Here is a 19890-nt window from a genome sequence, read left to right as displayed (position 1 = left end):
TTTATATTAAAAATATTGCAAATGAGTAAAAACCCCACACTCTGAATGAACCCGAGTCAAAGTTTATGCGTCATCCATTTATCCAGATCGGCGACGTCATCCATTTATCCAGATCGGCGACGTCATCCATTTATCCAGATCGGCGACTCTGCGTTTTAGTGCCTGGGTCTGGCGCGGTGCGGTGTGTTCCCTCCAAGCAGGATTAGGACCAGTCAGCATTTTCAATGGAAACAAATGTTACTCTCCTCTAGCCCTCTTCACAGAAAGCCCAGCCTCCTTAGAATGGCAGCCAGGAAACTCCACACTCTCCTAATCCTACCGTTCCCCGCTAATCAGACGTCTAGACAAGAAGGTCTCTGCTCCCTTTCCTGTTAGCAAATCTGCCCTGACAAGTCACATCCTCCGCCCGCCGATGCCATTGAAATGTTCTCCGTTTGCTCGGCGGGCCTTCTGAGACTTGGCTCTGGAAATGCTATCAGTTCCTGGATCAGCTCGATTCTCTTAAAAATCACGGTTGGATATTCCTCCACTTAAATTTCACTCTCTGGAGAGGAGCTCTCTGTTCACAGGGCAGTTCGCACTGCGTTGAAGTGGAGCACTATGGGGCTTGTGGGTGCTTGCTTGGTCAGAGAGCCATCCTTCATTCATGGGTCCAGTGACTGGAGAGAACCATTTAGCATGGGCCCATTTAGACACCAATGTGCTGCTTTAATCTGGCTTGGAAAACGGGATGGAGATGTTTCTGTTCCACCCGTCTACTGGAGATGGGACTGATTACTGCTTGTTTTCTCCCTATGCCCAGCTATATCTCGCAAGGGTTGCAAAACCATACCAAAGAGGCTTAAAGTAAATGTTAATTTGTATATTTTAAAATGAGCACCGAAATAATGGGAACCAAAGGCTGGAACTCCAAGGAGGAGTTAGGGAGCCTGGACATCGGTTACAGAGATCTTTCCGTTCCGCAGCCCACCCCCACGGAGCATCATTCGGACCAGGCTTGCCTATTTGAAAGACGACCTGTTCTGAAAAAGTAGTGCGTGTGTCTGACGCAGTTGCTTCCCCCATCTGGGGTTCTCATTCCCACTCTTGCCCTTTTCCATGGTCAACTTTTGTCTGAAAATATTAAACGGAAAAATAGTCCCCCAAATAAAATAATGTATACATTTTACCACATTGATCACAACATGTTATAACAGGTCTATTTTATTGTTAGTTGTTGTCATTAATCTCTTACTATGCATAATTTATAAATGACTTTATCTGGACACAAATGTACAGGAAACACATAGTAAATATAGGGTCTATATTACTATAGTACTATATTATGATAGTATATATTATATACTATATATCATAGTCCTACCACATAGTGGAGTATTGGGAAATGTATTCCCTACATTGGGAAGGGGCTGTCACACTGACAAGATATATTATAGGTCAGAACATAATAAAAATGTGCTTCACCAATCCCTAGGGGCACAGTTCTTTCTTAGTGCCATTAGGTGTGGGTACCAAGTGACTTCTGCCATTGTCTAAGAGGGGACTTTGCTTCCTGCCCCTGGGCTGCCTTCTTCTATTTGCTGCTGCTTGTCTCTTATCTGCGGGATGGTAAGGTTTCGTCTAGCCCCCTGCCAGTGAGAGCGCACGCCCCCTTTACTCATCACTAGACAGCTCCTTCAGAGCCCCAAAGCAATTCAGGAAGTGCCTTGTAGCAGACAGAGCCGGATAAGAGCCCTGAAGTCCATAAAAGAACGCAAGTCAGCACACTTGAGCCCACGGGGCTGACTGCACCAACGTTTTATTGAGTTTGCCTATGCTGTTCAGGTATCCTAGGGGGGTTTAGAAGCCATTCCGAGACGATGAGTCTCCATGCATAGGTTACAGACACAGGCTGGCTTGCGGAAGCATTTGCTGATCGAGCATGCTCTTTCCAGTCTTTGGAAACAGGATAAGCCGCTAGAACTACAAAGCCCGAGCTATCATTTATCTGATTTCTCTTTTCCCTTTTTTCTTTTTTAAAAGCTATTCTAACAATTGTTATCTTTTAGCACCACAGTGATGATCATTCTGGAACACAGTCATCCTCCACACCCAGCCGGTCTTGAACTATACAGTATTTTCAGGTAGGAGCAATGACGACACCCTAGAATATTGTCTGTCATTTCAGCAGTGTCACCAAGGGAGAGTTGTGTCTCAGTCTCTCTCTCTATAATGGGAAAGTAAGCTGCAGGCAAAGTTTGGAATATTACTAAATTTGTTTGAAATGATCCAAGGGTTACCTGGGAGGCAGCTTTGCAATGATCAAGTGTTTGGGTAAATAATAAAAAAACTGAACTCCAACCCATGCTTTTGCCGGTGCCAGTGGCATCTGCGAGGTATTTTCGTCTTAATCAGCAAAGTGTCTCGACCTGGCCCACTAAGTTCCCAGTCCCCATCCCACACTGCTGCTGCCGGCTACTCTCTGGGCCTAGGGCCATCTCTCCACCCCCATGACTGGCCACGTCAGGGGCCATCGTCTAGGTGGGTCTCTGCCACCTCAGTCCCATACGGAGACCGCCTAGCTCTCGGCTCTCTTGCTGTGGACTCTGCTCACGTTCCCAGCATCTTTCCCCCTGTGTTTATAGTCACAACTCCCAATAACCCATTCAAATCAAAACTCAATAAGCTTATAATTTACAATCAGGTTTATATCAGTAAATTCTCACTCCACAAAACATCCACATGATAAACTCACAACCAATTGCTGACGATACAAACTGCACACCTAGACAAGACCAATTGTCCTGTAACAATCCATCCCTTACAGGGTTTTCATAGCTACGTATAGCCATTTAAGGCCACATGGGTCATCCTTCTCTGCCTCTGTCTTGGTTCTTCTTTCCTTCTCTCTCCCACTTTACAAAACCTCTGTCCCTGCCTTTCTTTTTCACTGCCCAATCACAGGCCTTGCCTTATCTCGTGCCTGCCATCCCTGAATATAGACTTCAATCCACAATCAAGGTCAAGGTGCTCATTTATATTCTCTTATGTTTGATACTACACTGGTGGAAAAACCAGTTATCAGTAGTGTCTGGTGAGCTCCATCAGCCTCAGTGCCTCTGAAATGGGGGTAAGCTATGCCATGAGGACTGAGGGATAGAAATGAAGGTCCCAGGAACAAGGCTCGCAGCAGTTGCCCAATGCACGCTTACCCCTCACGGAGCCTAATGCCACTCAAGTCCCGAGCCTGTGGAAACACATGGCTGTCGGGAAAAGGGCTGGCTGCCTTCCTTGTCTCTCCTTTTTCATTTTGTCTCCACAGAATGGGGGAGAGGGAGGGGGAGCCAGGTCTCCAGCCTCACAAAAGGCCAGTGTCTGTGGGCCTGCAATGTCTGCGAGACCCATTAGGCGAAAAGGCAGCCCTGCCAAGTTTACATATGGTTTTCATATCACCAGGCTTCTTGTTTTGACTCCTGTGAGCTTTCTCTTCAACAGCTCCTCTGGAGGAAAGGAAGTGCAGGCGATCTGAAGGCCGGGGCTGCAATTGGGAGGCAACTGAGGTACAAAGCAAATAAAACACCTCTGGGGCCGTGCGCAGTCCCTGAGATCTGTCCCCGTGGTGGCTACCTCCTTGCTCGCTTTCCAAGGCTTCCAGCATCTGGTATGTTCTGGCTTCCAGAGGACTCAGTCATGTCTGAGCTTTCTTCCCAGAGGACGGCAGGCAGGCAGAAGAATTTGGCAGACGAACAAAAGCCATTAGCAGCGTCTGGTCTGGTGTAGGTGGCAGTATTTGGAGTCCATAGGCTCTGGTGAACCAGTGTGGACGGATCCTTCCGTTAGCTGCCCTTCCACAAGTACACGCTAGCTTAACTGGTCGGAAACAAAGATGAGCTAAACAAACCAGCTCTTTCGAGGCATTGCTCAGAGTGGGCTTTCGATGGAGTGTGGGTGCACAATGGCGCTGCAATGATAATGTATTGAATTGTGTTCATCTGTGTGTGTGTGTGTGTGTGTGTGTGTGTGTGTGTGTGTGTGTGTACATATATGCACAGCACACATATAGAGGTCAGAAAACAACATCGGATGCTATTTCCTTTTCTACCTTTAGAGGTATTTAAAAAAAAATTTATACACGAATACAATGTATTCATCCCTCTCCAATTCCTCATCTCCCCACACTTTTCCCTCTCAACTCCTCTCTCTCTCTCTCTCTCTCTCTCTCTCTCTCTCTCTCTCAATGTAGTGCCTATGGTGTCCATTTAATGTTGTCATTTTCTTAGCCTGATGATAATTTTCATTTGACAACTATTTCTTGAGAGCCTACCATACACCTAGCACTGTATTATTCCTGAGCAAAACCAGCAAGAGCGGCTGCAGACTATCACATCCCTATAGCATATACCATGTTTATCTTAATTCATTCCCTCGTTTGCCCCATGAAGTAAATGTTGTAATTACCCCCATTCTTCAAACCAGGAAGCTGAACCCCAGAAAGGTTAAGCACACTTCTAATCGTGTTTTGTTTTGAGATAGGATCTTGCTATTCAGCTCAGTCTGATCTAGACTATCTAGACTTACCATCCTCCTGCTGTAGCTCTTGAGCACTGTGATTATAGGTGTGGATCAATCCAGCTAACATTCAGCTCTAGATAACACTACTAGACTAGGAGCCACACTTAGAGCTGCCATATGTAAGTGGCGCCAGGTCAGGACAACATTGTGTATACCCTGACCGCAGCCTGAGTCTTCCACCACAAGACTTTGGTTGTGCAAAGCTGTGTCTAACATTAATGAATGGTTTGTCCAGCTCCAGCTTGCTGGGAGATCCTGACTACGAACATAACATCTTGCAAGGCTCTCAAACTGTGGCCCTGTAACCTTTGTGCTTTTAGTTTTACCTCCACCAGAGCTTTCCCCTGGCCGAGAAAAGGAAAGGGGTCTCCAGGTCTCCAGATCACAGTACCCCTGAGCCAGAGAGCCACTGGTCTCATCACCAAGCCCCTATCTCTTCTGAGACTTAAGTCAGCACCCTTCTGCCTTGCTTGTCTGGCTTATCTGGTTTCTCGACACTTCCTGCGTGGAGACTCCCTCTAGGGATAGGGAAGGAAGAAGATAAACTATGACGTTAGGGATCCCATTGCTCCAGTGACTGCCTCCAATGGGCAAGCATGCAGGCAACCGAAGGAGAGGACAGTGGAGGTCCTGGCCTCAGGTCTGTTATCTTAGTTTTAGTAGCACTTTGCCCCCCCACCCCATTGTCTACTGGGCCTTTGCATTCTTATTATCTGATAATCATTATGACAATTCATGTCACAATCACATCTGCAACATTTGCATTCCAACTTAGACTCAGTTTCACACCTCCTCCCCTCACACTAGTGCCTTTGGGCTTTCCCAACTCCAAGGGAAAGCTTGGGGAGCTCAACCCAAGGCATCCTCCATTCAGCGTTGGCCAGTAAAACCCATCAAGACTAGTTCCAGTTCTCCTGACCCAACCTTCTCACCTCTAGGACCACAAGCCCGTGTCTAGACTCTCTTCTTTACAAAGAACTTCCACCTCTTTGTCCCTCATCCTCCGCTGACAATGCTTTCCAGGAAGAACACAAAACCACTCATCCCATTCTATGCATACCCGCAGGCTGACACAGAAAACAAGAGACCCAGTTCTGGAGCCAGCCTCATTTTCTCTTGACTACCGCTGTCAGCTCAGTTGTGAATAGGCTTCATGATCTCCGTGTATGTCCCTGATACCTTTCCTGTCCCCAACTCAGCTGCTGGCCTGAGTGAGTAAGGCAATTGGATGAGAAATGCTACAGCTTCCCAGAATGCACTTCTCGCCTCAGTGTACCCACACTGATCTTGTCTCTTAGTAGGGTAGCACTGGCTTTTGCTAAAGCCCCTTCTTAGTGAATGTCCACTGTCCTGTTTTGTTGCCTAGAAAGGTGTTTCCAGCCACTCCTTGGGAAGTAAGACTAGGAATCGACAACTCACTTGAGGTGCATCAAGACCAGGGTTGGCTGTCGGATCACACAGGCAATAGTGTCTGCCACAAACAGCCTCATTCATTCATGTCAATAATCTGGTCTCCATATTTTTATGCTGTACTCCTGGGGTTCCCTACCATGTCAAAGTGTGGGACCCCTGAACACCTAAATGTCCTGGGATACTCTTCAGTCCAACTAAGGGGAAGGATACCGTTGTTCATTGTTCTAAACCTTTTGACTCCTTCTACCTCCAACTCCCATTTTATTTTGAGGTAAGTCTCTATATACACAGGATGGCACTGGGTTCCTTCTGAAGATGATCTTGAACTTATCCTCCTGCCTCCACCTCCTGATTACTGGAGTTACGGGTTCGAGCCACCATACCTGGTTTTATGTAGTGTTGGAGATCATATCCAGGGCCTCCTGCATGCCAGACGAATACTCTATCAGCTGAGCCATACCCCCAGGGTCCCACCCCCGACCCCTCAACTCTAATACGTTCACTGTAGTGAAGGAGTCAGACACAATTCCATAACCTAAGCGTGACAGTGTGGTTGAGGGTTAATATTTCTTGCCTAAGAATTTGTAGATATTTCCTTTTCATTGCTCCAGTTCTTCATTTATGTTGAGAATTGGGACTGGTTTAGAAAGAATCAGTTGTATTGAAACTGTGCACTAAAAATGATTTGAAAAAACAATAAAAACAAAAACAAACAAAACCCCAAAGCTTTAGTGCAATGAGTGTGAAATGATCACTCCAGACTATGCAAACTAAGGAATGTGCATTCAGCAAGGCATGAACTAGATGTTGAGTTTCATGGGAAATGGCCTGTATATGCTTGTGGTGGTTCGAATGAGAAGTGGTCTCCACAGTCTCAGGCATGTGAATGCTTGGTCCCCAGGTGGTGGCACTGTCTGGGAAGGCTCAGGAGGTGTGGCCCTTTTTGAGGAAGTATGTCACGGAAAGCAGGCTTTACAGATGAGTTGAGAGAGTTGTTCAAATTCTCTGCTTCCTGTTTGTGTTTTAGGATATGAATTCTTGGCTGTTGCTCTGGCCACCATGCCTTTGTTCAACTACCATATACTTCTGGAAACATAAGCCTAAAGAAACCCTTTCTCCTATAAGTTGCCTTGGTCATTTGCTTTGTCACAGGAATAGAAAAGTAACTACTATGGTATGAGACCAATGGGAAAGAATGCAAGATGTCTCACCAGTCTCTTAACCTGCATCCTAAAATAAGCAACTGAGGATCTGGGTCCTGGTTAGCTCCTTTCTGTCCCAGCACATGGAGAATTGTGCTTTGCTTCTTTGTTTTCCTATTGAAGGCACATGTACTCTAAAGACCATACTCCGTGAACCTCCCCCACCTTGTAAAACTCTTGTTTACACAAAGCTCCCCCCACCATCTACTTGATGACCTGACACAACCAATCTCTTTCCCCCTTTGCTTCATTTTTTTTTAACTAGCCAATCTTGAAAGACTGTGATGTTGCACCAGTCAATGGGAGAAAGAAACAGTCATTATCACTGGGGTTAGAATAAAAGCCAGATGGACTTCCTGCCTTGGTGTGCTCTCTAGCCTGTTTTGAGTTCTGGCACATCCTTTTAGCAAAAAGAAATTGCTTTTCTGAATTACTTTTTCTTTATGTGTTCCTTTGTACAACACAAAGATTACCCTTTGTTTATAACACCTGCAAGGGTCTCTCTACCATGTCTGTTCTGGATGTGGAAATCCAATGTTTGGGAAGGCTGCTCACTGGATGGATCCTTGAGCTTGAAAGTGACCAGTTATAGGCTGTGGCGCCATCGTGAACAGCCAGGAATGCTTATCAGTATCAGGCATGGGAAGTTACAAACACCAAGAACTCCCAGAGATGCTGCATTTACCACTGATGCACATGATGGTGGCTGAGAAAGTGAGTGGAGATTGTAATGATGTGAGTGGCTCATCTGTGTCACTGTGGACAAAACAGAAGTAGTCACAGATGCAAAGCCACACACGGTAGATGAACAGAAAACCTTATATAAGTGGCACTCAACTTTGCCAATGCCATGACCCTTGAATACACAGTTCCTCATGTTCTGGTGAGGCCCAACTGAAACATTATTTCATTGCTACTTCATAACTGCAATATTGGTACTGTGATGAATTGTAATGTAAATATGTGATATGCAGGATATCTGATATGCAACCCCTCAAAGGGTCATGACCTATGTATGGGTTGAGAACCACTGTCTTAGAGTAGAATAATGAAGGCCATCTCAAGATGGCAGTCTCCAAGGCAAATACCCGGGTAAAGGTCTTGGCTAAGAAACACACCAAAGAATATCTTTCAAGAGGTTATGCTGAGCACCAGGAAAGGCTCACAGAGATGAGGTCCTGACAGAGACATAGTTTGGTGACCTTCAGCGATGAAGCCTCTGTGAATACAATTGCTACTCATGAAGGCAACCAGAGCCTCTGAGTGACAGAAACATTGTGGAACTTCTCATCCAGCCCAAGGCGGCTCTTTGGTGGTGGGTGATATTTGGTCAATGGTATCCACCTGGCTGGTTGGCAAATGTTTTAGCAGTTATGGTGGCACCAATGGCTAAGATAAGACATGGTGGTAGAGGAGGTATGAGAATGATGGATGTAGCAATTACAAAATATTAATCTGAAAGTTTGTTTGAGTTGGGCCTGTAGAGATGAATCAGAGGTTAAAAGTACTTGATGTTCTTGCATAGGACCCATGTTCAGTTTTCCAGCACATAGGACCCACAATGGTCTTTAACCCCAGTTTCAGGGGATCTGACACTCTCTCTGCCCTTTTGAGGCACCAGCCATACATGTACATACATTCATGTAGACCAACATGTAAATTAAAATAAGTAATTTTTTTTCCTTGAAGAAAGGACCGAAGTGTTGGAGTCAGACGATTTGGATTTCATGGAGGCAGAGGCCATTCTTGGGCAAACCACAGACCAACGTGGTGCTGGTGGCTCCAGGAAGCAGGGGCAGCTTCAAGAGCTTTAACCAACACTGGACAGGGTGAGTGGAGTTGTGACAGGGAGGCTACAGCCACACCCATAAAGATCTGAGTTCAAATCCTAGCTCTGCTTCTTGCCAGCAAGATGACTGGGGCTGGTTCCTTAGTTTCTTCTGGACTTGGTTCCATCAACACTAAAACAGGAGTCATGTGAACATGTATGTACTAGCCAGCCCACAGGAGGGGCTTAGTAAATTATAGAATTTATATAAATATAAATTATATAGTTATTCACATAACAAACCATCCAGTCCTTCCATTCCAAGCATTCGGAGCCTTACCAGTCATAGAGTTGGGAAGCACACTGTATTTATGTCTCACATACAGAATTTCAGGAAAATTAGCTTGGTGCAAAGACCATATGTGAAGCAAGTGGTAGAGTGTGGAACTCAGAGAAAAGGGCACAAACATCTCGGTTCTACTCCACTGCTCCAGAAAGTGTGGTGTGCAGCCATTGCAGATGGAAATTCCATTTTTTCTTGGTCTTCCAGAAAAACAAAAAGAAATTCAGTGAGAACCGAGGAGCTCTCCTAAGTCCTCCCAGGCTAGGAACCCTGCTGTATATCAGCATTCTGAGCCCAGACCATCAAGGAGCTTGGTCATTGCTTTAGTTACTTTTCTAGTTGCTGAGACAAAATAAATTGAGAAAGGATTTATCTGTGCTCACATTTTGAGGGGACAGAGTCTATCATGGTGGAGAAACTATGTTGGACTTTGCACTTGACATCTTCTCATATCTCTGGGAACAAGAAGCAAAGACCAGAAGGTTACTGGTCTGAGCTATAAAGCTCAAGGCCATCCTCCAATGGCCTACTTCTTCTAGTAATGCTCCACCCATTGGGAACCATATGTACGGGAGCCTGCAGAGGACATTTCACTTTAAACCACAGCATTCATTTCCATGTGGAGGGGATTTAAGCTAGAGATCTGCTCGTTCACCAGTCTGCCTTCCATTTCTCATTTATAAGTATCTCGTTCTCATTCTTAGTCCAAGTTCATCAGTAAAGTATCCCTCACCTCTCCCCAGAGACTGGGCATGCGATGAAGAATTTTTCTATCCTTTTGGCCAAAAGATTGTCTATATTTGGGAATATACATACCACTCAACCAGGGCTAACCAGAGTGGTTCTGAAACTTTAGGTAGAGCAACTGGGAAAGAGGACTTGCCTTCTCTTTGAGCTGGGGATTGTTGCCTCTGAGACTGATACAATTCTGGAGCTTCTGGGGAAATAACTTGACTGGAGAAAAAGACAGATAAAAAGTGAACAGGATGATGGCCTGTAGACCTGTGGATGTCACTGTGGTTTGTAGACCCAGCCATGTCTGAAGCCAGCAACTCCACTTTTCCCATTAAACAAGTCCAGAGATTCATCTTGATCCTCAAGTCACGTCTAATTAGGCGGCTGTCACTCCCACCCCACCCCCAGAAGCATCTCATCTCATTTGAAAAGAGACTCTGCTCCTATCTTGCCTAGAAAGCCTTTTGTCTACTTGGTAAAATGGAAATTGCTCCAACCATCCTTCTCCCTTAGCTAATGGAACTGTGCATTTGTGTTAAGCACCAAAGGCTGGCACTGTGGTGGACACCGTCTCCAACAATAACCTAGGATTTAGGGATTTACGTTTGAGTGGGAGAGGGCAGTGAGTAGAGCTGCTGTCTGATTCAGCCTTTCCATGGAGACAGCTATTCATGTTCTGGAACAGTTAGGCATCTACTGTGACGTCATGGACAGCTTAATGCCATAAAGCCACTGACGTGACATTTATAAGGACTTCCCCCGAGCACCCTGGGCTCAATGGACTTCATGGTTGTTTTAACTGTTGGATCATCTTCCAAATGTCATGCACACAATAAGACAAACTAGTACAGAATTTGGGGCAAGTCAGTCTAAAAATTCTTACTGATTTCACCTCTCTCACCCAAGTAAGTGTTGGATGAGGTCAGGCGGAAGGTGTCGTTACAGTTTTGAAATAATTCTCCTCTGCCAACTTCCGGAGAGAGCACAGCAGTTTATTTACATATTTCCTCCCACGAGGTTCTGAATCTCAGCCACTTCAGATGTCCAGCTTGTCTCCAAAAGGGACAATCTCTTCTCCTGGATGGCATGCCACCCCCCCCCCCCAGGACTGGATAGAGGATGCTCTGAAAACCAACTCAGTCTCTGCCTGCACTTCGGTTTCTAGCTCCCTGCCAGTACAAAAGTCCTCACATAAGTTCCGGCCAGGTCCCCGGTGGCCGCCAAATTTGGGGACCTTGTGCATGCACATCTCATTCTTTGGTTTTTCTACACTCTTCTCCCTCCCAACCTTGTCTATTTGGCTATCTCTTAGCCCTGGCCTCGGCTGAACTGATACTCAACTGAATCATAAGAGTATCTGGTTCATATGGCATCTACTCTGGGCCTTTTTGAAATACAGCTCCAAGAGCCCTGCTCGTGTCTACGTGATGCACCAGAGTGATCCTTTATGGAGAGAAACAGTATAATTGAGGGCAACTAGAAGTGGTGATTTTGTGAATAGATGAGCACATGAAAGAAAGAAAGAAAGAAAGAAAGAAAGAAAGAAAGAAAGGAAGGAAGAAAGAAAGAAAGAAAAAAGAAAATAAGAAAGAAAGGAAGAATGAATGAATGAATGTTGAATGAGTCAGTCTAGGCAATCTTGAATGAATGTGCGTTCTCTCCAAGTAATTCAGATTTCTCCCTTTCTGTGGGCTGTCTGTTACTGCCTGTCTTTTCTAACATAACCGTAGCACATAGCTGGTAGTCCACAGATATTGCCTGGACTTGTACTGGCCTCTGGATTAGTTCTATTACCATGACTATCTACTTCCTACCTGGGCAAATTTTACACTTACTTTGGCTGGTACATACAGTGTGCTCAGAGAGACAGTTCATTAGTGTTCCTTCCCTTCCTTTGTCCTTCATATCTTTGGTTACCTGCATTTGGTCCTTCACCTTCTCATCCCATCTCTCTCCTTGCTCCTGCTAGATTCCACACGGGACTTGTGTTTCTGGAATAATCCTGTGCCTTGTGTCTTTTGAAGCTCCTATTGATTGTGTTCCAAGTGTGGTGGCATTGAGAGCTGGGAAGAGGTGGGGGCTTGAGGGAAGACTTGGGTAATAATGAGGGATGGGTTTCTATCTCGTAGGACTTCTCATTCTCTGGATCCATTAGCATCAGCGACAGCAGGGTGTCACACAGTGAACACGCATTCTTCTTTGGGCTCCCTTGCATCCATCTGCTTGACTGTCTGTTTTTCCATCATGTTATGAGCATCACGAGACCCTTGAGAATTGCTGCACCACACCCTTCAATGTCTCAGGTAGACTTGGGTGGCATCATTTCTTTGGTCTGTCGTTGATGCTCTATTCGTGGTGAATGAACATTTATGTCTCTCCAGGATCATACTGCAAGTCAAGACCACAGCGTTTCCTTCCTGACTCTGTTTGCCCCTTCTCACTTTCTACTTCAAGCAGACCTTTGGTTTGGGTTTTAAGACAGGCTCTGACTCCACAGACCAAGCTGGCTTTGAACCCATAGAGATTAGCCTACCTCTGTCTCCTGAGCACTGGGATTAAAGGCGTGCTCTGTAGTACTCAATACTTCTAATACATACTGAAGTGGATCTGTCTTGCCAACTGGCTCCAGAAGAGTGAGGCCTTTCACATGGGTTGGAATCTTGGGGTTTCCAACTATGTCTGAGTAGTAGTAATCATCAAGGCTCAAGTCTGAGGCGATTTCCTCTAGATCCTTCCATAACGGAGTAATATCATAGGTATTGGGTCCAAAGTTCACACTCCATCCAGCACCATTCCCCTGCCACCCATTTCCAGAATGCCTCCCCCACCCACACTTCCTTCAAATACTCCCTCCACCCAAACCTTAGCAGCCCTTCAGGATCAGGTTTGATTTTTAAAAAGATTTATTTTTATGCATGCCTATGTGCCTATGTGTCTGTATGAATGTTTGCCATGCGCTCAGGTTCGGGTGGAGAGACTCCTGGAGCTGGAGTCACAGGTGGCTGTGAGCTGTCTAACATGGACACTGGGAACCCACCTCAGATCCCCGGAAAAGGAGCACATGCTGAGCTGTCTTTCTGGATCCTTGAAAAAGCATCCCGAGGTCACTGCGCAGTACGGACCCTTATCTCTCCTTAAGTCTGTCACTTTAGGAAGCACAGTGTGTACTGCTGATTCTTCCTATGTCATTCTCGCCCGCCTTAAACTGTAACTTCCCTAGGGATGGGGGACCTGTCAGGCTTTTGTTTGTTTGTTTTTCAGTGACCTGCATAGTTGGCATACCGGGTGCATGGCGACGGAAACACAAAAGCTTTACTGCCTCTACATCAGAGCTAAATACATAGTACTTGGGGGAAATTATTTTTTTAATATTTGAAAAGAGTCAGCGACCTTTCAACTTTGGAGGATCATTATTGACGAGTACATTTATAGAAAAACGTGTTTGCCAGAATATGAACTTTCTGCCCCAAACACTGTAAGAACTTGCCTTCCAAGAAGAAGGACTAGGAACAGAGGCAGATTTCCGTGCTCTCCGTTGCTGATGCGGCCTGCCATCTGTACGTACTTATCACATGGGCAGGACATATGAAGCAATCACAGGTTCCGTTGATGATTAAAGCCTGAAGCGCAGCGGTGGCATTTGTCAATAGTTGCCTGTGTGCAGCAAATGTGCGCCACGTCACTGGGCACCGTCACTGGGCACCCGGCCCATTGTGAGGCATTGTTTCTGATTTGAATGGGGCTGGCATTATGTAACAGAAGGACGGAAGGCACAAAAAAGCAACACAAGAACTAGATTAATGCCACCTTTCCCTTTTTAAGGACCTTGTTGAGTGCCTGGCTAGGAGTTGGATTAAATTGAATTCCATCCCTCAGACTCAGCTCTGAGTGGGTGCCTTTTTAGACCTTGGGATTTCAGCGCCAAACGGGGAACCAAACAAATGTTTAAGTTACATACAAGACCTTATATTCTTTATGAAACCTGTCTTAAAGTGTGTATGTGTGTGTGTGTGTGTGTGTGTGTGTGTGTGTGTGTGTGTTTGGATGTATGTTTACATATGTGTGTGGAGGTGAAAGGTCAACATCAATGCTGTTCCTCAGAACCACTGTCCATCTTGTTCGAGGCAGGGTCCTCCACTGGTTTGGAACTTGCAGATTTTCTAGATAGAGCTTCCTGTTTGCAGGCAAGTCCTCTATTGAATGCTCCATCTCCCCAGCTCTAGCCTGTGCTAAAGCATGTATACCGTGAGCCTTGACAAGCAGAAATAACAATATGGCTCAACACTCTGTTTCAGGTCCACGTGGCTCAAGAAGGATACACATGAGAAGTCCTTTTTAAAAAATAGCTGCGTCCTGTGCTACACACATACACATGCACACACACATACATGCACGAACACAGATACACACAGACATATGCATATATACAGACACACACAGACATAGACATACAGACATACGTAGATACACATACACATGCACATACACACACAGACACACAGACATACTCAGGCATACTCAGACACACAGACATACTCAGGCATACTCAGACACACAGACATACTCAGATGCATATAGACACACATATACAGAAACACACAGACACACACACACATACTCAGACACACAGAACACACATATACACAGTCACAGTCACAAATACAGAAACACATACAGACACGCACACACAGACACACAGACACACACACACACATATAGACACCCAGAGATATACTCAGGCACACATAGACACATAAACACATAGACACAGAAACACACACACACACATATACATAGACACACATAGACATATGCACATAAATAGAAACAGACACACACACATATAGACACACAGAGATATACTCAGGCACACACAGACACATAAACACATAGACACAGAAACACACAGACACACACATATACATAGACACACATAGACATATGCACATACATAGAAACAGACACACACACACACACACACACACACACACACACACATAGACACCCAGAGATATACTCAGGCACACAGACACATAAACACATAGACACAGAAACACACAGACACACACACATATACATAGACACACATAGACATATGCACATACATAGAAACAGACACACACACACACACACACATAGACACACAGAGATATACTCAGGCACACAGACACATAAACACATAGACACAGAAACACACAGACACACACACATATACATAGACACACATAGACATATGCACATACATAGAAACAGACACACACACACACACACACACACACACACACACACACACACACGAGTCGCCTGCCCTTTCGCTAACCTATCTTTCCCCTTGCATTTCACACATTCCATTCAGACACATGCCTCCCCTATCCCGAGCTGAAGAAAAGATAAAAGTGGAGATAAAGACTGAGGATAAAGGGCCCTTTACCCTGGGAGGCTACACAGTAGCGTCTATTGAGAGGTGGGCCACAAGTTCTGAGTTCTGAGTCTCTGGAGCCAAACTGTCTGCATTCAGAAGCTGCTGCCTTCCTGTGTCCCAGCTGTGTCACCTTGAGTGGACCGCCTAACTCTTGTGGCCTAGATCTGTTAGCAGGAAGAACATCTAATCAACACTGACCTGTCGTGTGGGTTGTGTGACAGTGTCATGAGTCAATATGCCTGGAGGCCATGGATGGGGGCTGGCACATGGCCCTCGGTCAGCCGGTGAGTTACTATTGTGGGTAGAGACAGGTAGGTCCTGTAAGGACTCAGGACAAGGAACCCAGGAGAAAGTACGGAAGAGAAAGCAAGGACGTGAACACTACTTTTCATCTGCCACTGTTTAGTGAGTGTCTCGTGTGTGTCAGGCAGCTGCTGCAGTGGGGAATACAGATGTGAAAAGCCCCGTGTCCTCTCTGTCCCCAGAGTTTGCAGACTAGCAGGGAAGTCCATTCCCGGCCTCCCTCTGTACGAGATGCTCGTCTGCAGGTCTACCGTGCCTGGCCTCCGGGAGAGCACTAGTTACTGCTGTGGATCTTTGGGTGTGTGTGGTCCACATGGGTATTCTTGATTCACAACTTATTTTAATTCTGTATCAGCCACTCACTTACATCCTAGGCCAACTCACCGCCTGGCTGTCTGGGACGCCCTTGTTCCTGGCTTCTTTGTAGAAAACCACACACACTGGGCTCTCACTGTCTGCTGCTTTCCACTATCTTGGTTTTGTTGTTGTTGTTGTATTACTAGCAGGTGCTGCCTGCCTCTCCAACTGCCCAGCCAATCCCTTCTTTAGTCTCCCATTCTGCACCAATAACCTTGACTCCCTCCCTGAGACCCAAGCTGACCACTGTCAGGATTCTCCAAATCTTCTACAATCTCTACAGACTTCAAACCACCCTCTTCCTCCTTCTGGAAGGAAGGTAGAGTGAGCCAAGGCTGAGTAAGGGACTAGAGCGGCTGGGGACCTGACTCACCTCAGAGCCAGTCTCTACAGGTCTCTCTCATCCTCCACTCCCGTGCCTGTCAGCTATTCCTATGAGTCTAACTTCCTCAGACTCTATCTGACGTCTCTTTTCCTTAGTATGCTAAGAAGGTACGGGTCCATCTGCCCACCTGCCCATAAACATAGCCATTATTCGATAGCATGGGCTCTGTGGCCAGCATGTCCCTGGGTTTGGGGGATAGAGCAGTGAATTCACAGAGCTTACATTCTAGAGCTGAGAGCCTACAATACACAAACAAATAGAAAGTGGTACATACACGGCAAAATCCTCCACAGCCGAGGGTTCAAGTAACCAAGGCTTGAAAATACTCAGGAAAAAAAAATGCCTCTAACTAAAAATATCCAGACCTTTTTTGGGTCACTATTACCTAAATAATAATACAGGTAAGTAACTACTTACACTGTATTGATATTCTTTTAGGGATCACATGCAATCTAGAGATGGCTGAAAGTCTGTGAGAAGGTACATTCCGGCTACATGCAAATGACAGGCCATTTCACGTAAGAGACTTCAGTGGCTAAGGAATTGGGGAATGTATGGGGTGTCCTGGAACTGCAGGTGCTGAAGGCCAGAGAGACAACAAGCTTGGACCATGAATCTAAGCGGTTCGGAGCATGGAACTGAACAAAGGATTCAGGGAGGTAAGGCGTGCCGTGGAAAGAGGCTACTTTGGGTTCACGCTGTCTTGTTACGTGAGAGAGAAGCTGCTGAGGGTCCCTGTGCGGGATAAGCTGTTGAGAAACTTCCAGGGCCCATCTGAGCAGCAATGTGCACATTGTTCTCCCTAGTGTTCTCGGGCTGGCATGTGCTGCATCTACAAGAAGCCAATCCTAAACTCACAAAAGGCCCGCGTGGCAGTCCAATGCAATAGCAATCTTCCCATCTTTCACTTGGGGACAGAGAACAGAGGAATGTCTTGACTCTTGGCTGCACGGCAGCCCCGGCCAATGAACACAAGAACGGCTTTCGCACGAGCTGTCCTTCTGTCTCCTTATCTGAGCCTCCTAATTCCTCCTAATGAGGAATCCGGGAGATAATTTGACAAGTTATAAGTAATTCCCTCTCGACCATGGACAAAAAGGACAACGCAGGCCTGAGGAGTTGCTCTCTGTTTCACCCTCGTCATGAAAATACAAGATTAAACATATATGTTGTCAGTCTCTCTTATACAACGTTCTCACTAGATATTAGATACATCGCTGGGATGCCAAGTCAGCCGTAACTTATTTACTGTCGAGCTACAAATACATCCTGCAGTTTAGCACATGGGGTTACACCGACATTAAAAAAAAAAATAAAAGTTTGGCTTTTGCTTGCCTTAGGGGTCAGCTGAGAATCAGCTTGGACAACCCTGGAGTTTTCCTACCGTGTAACACTTCAAATCTAGGGTAGATGGCTTTGCATTCCCGGTGAATTAGCAAGAATAAAGCTTCGCACAAAATTCCCGGCAGAGACAGCCCAGCATTCCAACCCCTCTACTCCTTGGAATGTACGGTTCTTCTCTCAGCTCCGTTCTGCTGCTCACAGCTTCTACCGTGGAGCTAAGTTATTTCTTTATATAGAAGCCAGGGCCCTTGTTAAATCGAGCCCATGAGTCATTTGTACATTTCCTAAAAACCCACCCCATCTCACCCCTCCCGTCTGCTAGCCATTTTCTTTTGCAATCAGGAGAAACAGGCATCGGTAACGAGGACGTCCTGGTGAAAAGCTGAAATGTTCTCGGACGAGGTCAAGGGACATGTTTCCTTGGGGTGACTGAATCTTAAGCTTGTCATGTCTCCATTTGCATCCTCACCAACTAGGTAACTCCTCCTGTGAGTTTGGATGTGAGCTCGTACTCTGACTTCATTGTACCTGCGAGAGTAGAGGGTCGAGTGAGGGATCGGAAGAGTTGGATGGGTCCTATAATCTTACAATCTTGATAATGCAGGAAGAGTCAATGCCTTGGGGCCCCCACATGGCTTACTAGTTCATCCTGCAGAAGAAGTGAGAAATGGGGTGCAGGCTTGCTATTTCCCGGGTTCACAGGCAGGTACAAAGGCTTCCATTCCATTTTTTAGCATGCTCTTGCTTAGGAGCTGAGGGTCTGATGAAAGAAAAGTCATTGGTTTCTATGCAAAGACAACGAGGAAGCCTAACATGTCCTTAGGAGGTTTTGTAGCTCCCAGAAGCAGGAGGAGGGCAAATATTAGGTATATCCAATCCATTTAGGAATTTGAGGCCAACAGGATAAACAATCACTTCAATTGTCTGTATCGTTCTTCCGGGGTGAGTGTATTCTGATCATAAAATCCTGTCAGGTGTCAGTGAAGCTCTTGTTCCCGGGGACCCAAGGCCGACACTCATTCCTTTTTGTTTTGTAATCTTCTAAATAAATGATGTGTTATCAAGACAAGGGTGGATGGACATGCTCAGAGGACCCTTCCTGCCAGAGAAGGGACGGAAAGGGTCTAAAGGGCATTGTCACTTTCTGTGTGCCTCGTTATCGCCCTTTTCAATTCACTAAAGGAACTCCTAAAAATGGCCCTGTTAATGTTAGTGGGCCCGTCAGTTCCCAGTACTGAATACTCCCACAGACTTGGAACTCCTCCTACTCCCCGGGAAAGCACAGCAGGAACTCACTGTCCCAAGTAACCTTTAAAGCTTGAGTTGATTCTCAACTGTTATCATCAGACTGCTTGTCAAATGGGTGTTCTCTGTTCCTGGGGTTAGGGGTAGGGGCGTGGGTGGCGTGGGTAGCAGTGAGAGCAGGGGTGGGGGTGGGGCAGGGTAGGGGTGGGAGTAGAGGTGGGGGTAAAAGTCTTGGGCTATGGTAGCAGAAATTATTGGTAGAGCAGAAGACAAATTTCAGATGCCTAAGTGAAAAGGGCTACTTCTACCTTTCATTCAAGCATCATATTGAAGAGGAAGAGGAAATCTCCCAGAAGAGAGACAAAAAAATCTGACAGTGCATTCAGAGACTGAAGTCGTAGAATACTATTTAAAGAGGAAAACGCAGCTCATTCTGCTGCCATAGAAACCAGCAAAGGTATGAGCAGAGGGAAGAGCCTCTTCCAGGCCAGTCCTTCCGTTTAGAATTTCAGACTCTTTTTTTTTTTAAGTTACAGATTTCTGGAAGGAGTGCACATGTGTATGCTTGTGCATGCATGTAGGGCGAGTCCCGTTGTCTTTAATTGAGATCCCCGTTTGCCTTTGTCCCTAATTGGTATTTTTTTTTCACTCTAGGGAATCTGGCTGTCTTTCAGTTGTGATTAAATCAAAAGGAAGGCTGGGGTCTTAAAGGGGAAAGTCCCCATTGATACCTCCCCATGTGCCAGCATAGTTCTCCAGTGTGGTGCACGGGCCTGTGTGCACCTGCACAAACCTGGTGGATTATCACTGGGTAAAATCCCT

At 45.9% G+C, this 19890-nt stretch overlaps 1 long non-coding RNA gene across 1 annotated transcript in view; it reads left to right on the top strand.

Annotated features, from left to right (window-relative positions):
- Positions 1-17661, top strand: part of LOC102554412 (uncharacterized) — a 34310-nt gene extending 16649 nt beyond the window's left edge. Inside the window, exons 4-8 of the long non-coding RNA XR_015636990.1 lie at positions 2049-2123; positions 3475-3640; positions 8856-8995; positions 16918-17138; positions 17286-17661. This is a non-coding gene — a long non-coding RNA (uncharacterized LOC102554412). The remainder of the gene's footprint in view (positions 1-2048; positions 2124-3474; positions 3641-8855; positions 8996-16917; positions 17139-17285) is intronic.
- The last annotated feature ends 2229 nt before the right edge of the window (positions 17662-19890 follow it).

Source organism: Rattus norvegicus, chromosome 14, assembly GCF_021556685.1.
Source record: "Rattus norvegicus strain SHRSP/BbbUtx chromosome 14, alternate assembly SHRSP_T2T, whole genome shotgun sequence".
Classification (NCBI taxonomy): domain Eukaryota; kingdom Metazoa; phylum Chordata; class Mammalia; order Rodentia; family Muridae; genus Rattus; species Rattus norvegicus.
This window is presented reverse-complemented; position numbering and strand designations above follow the sequence as displayed.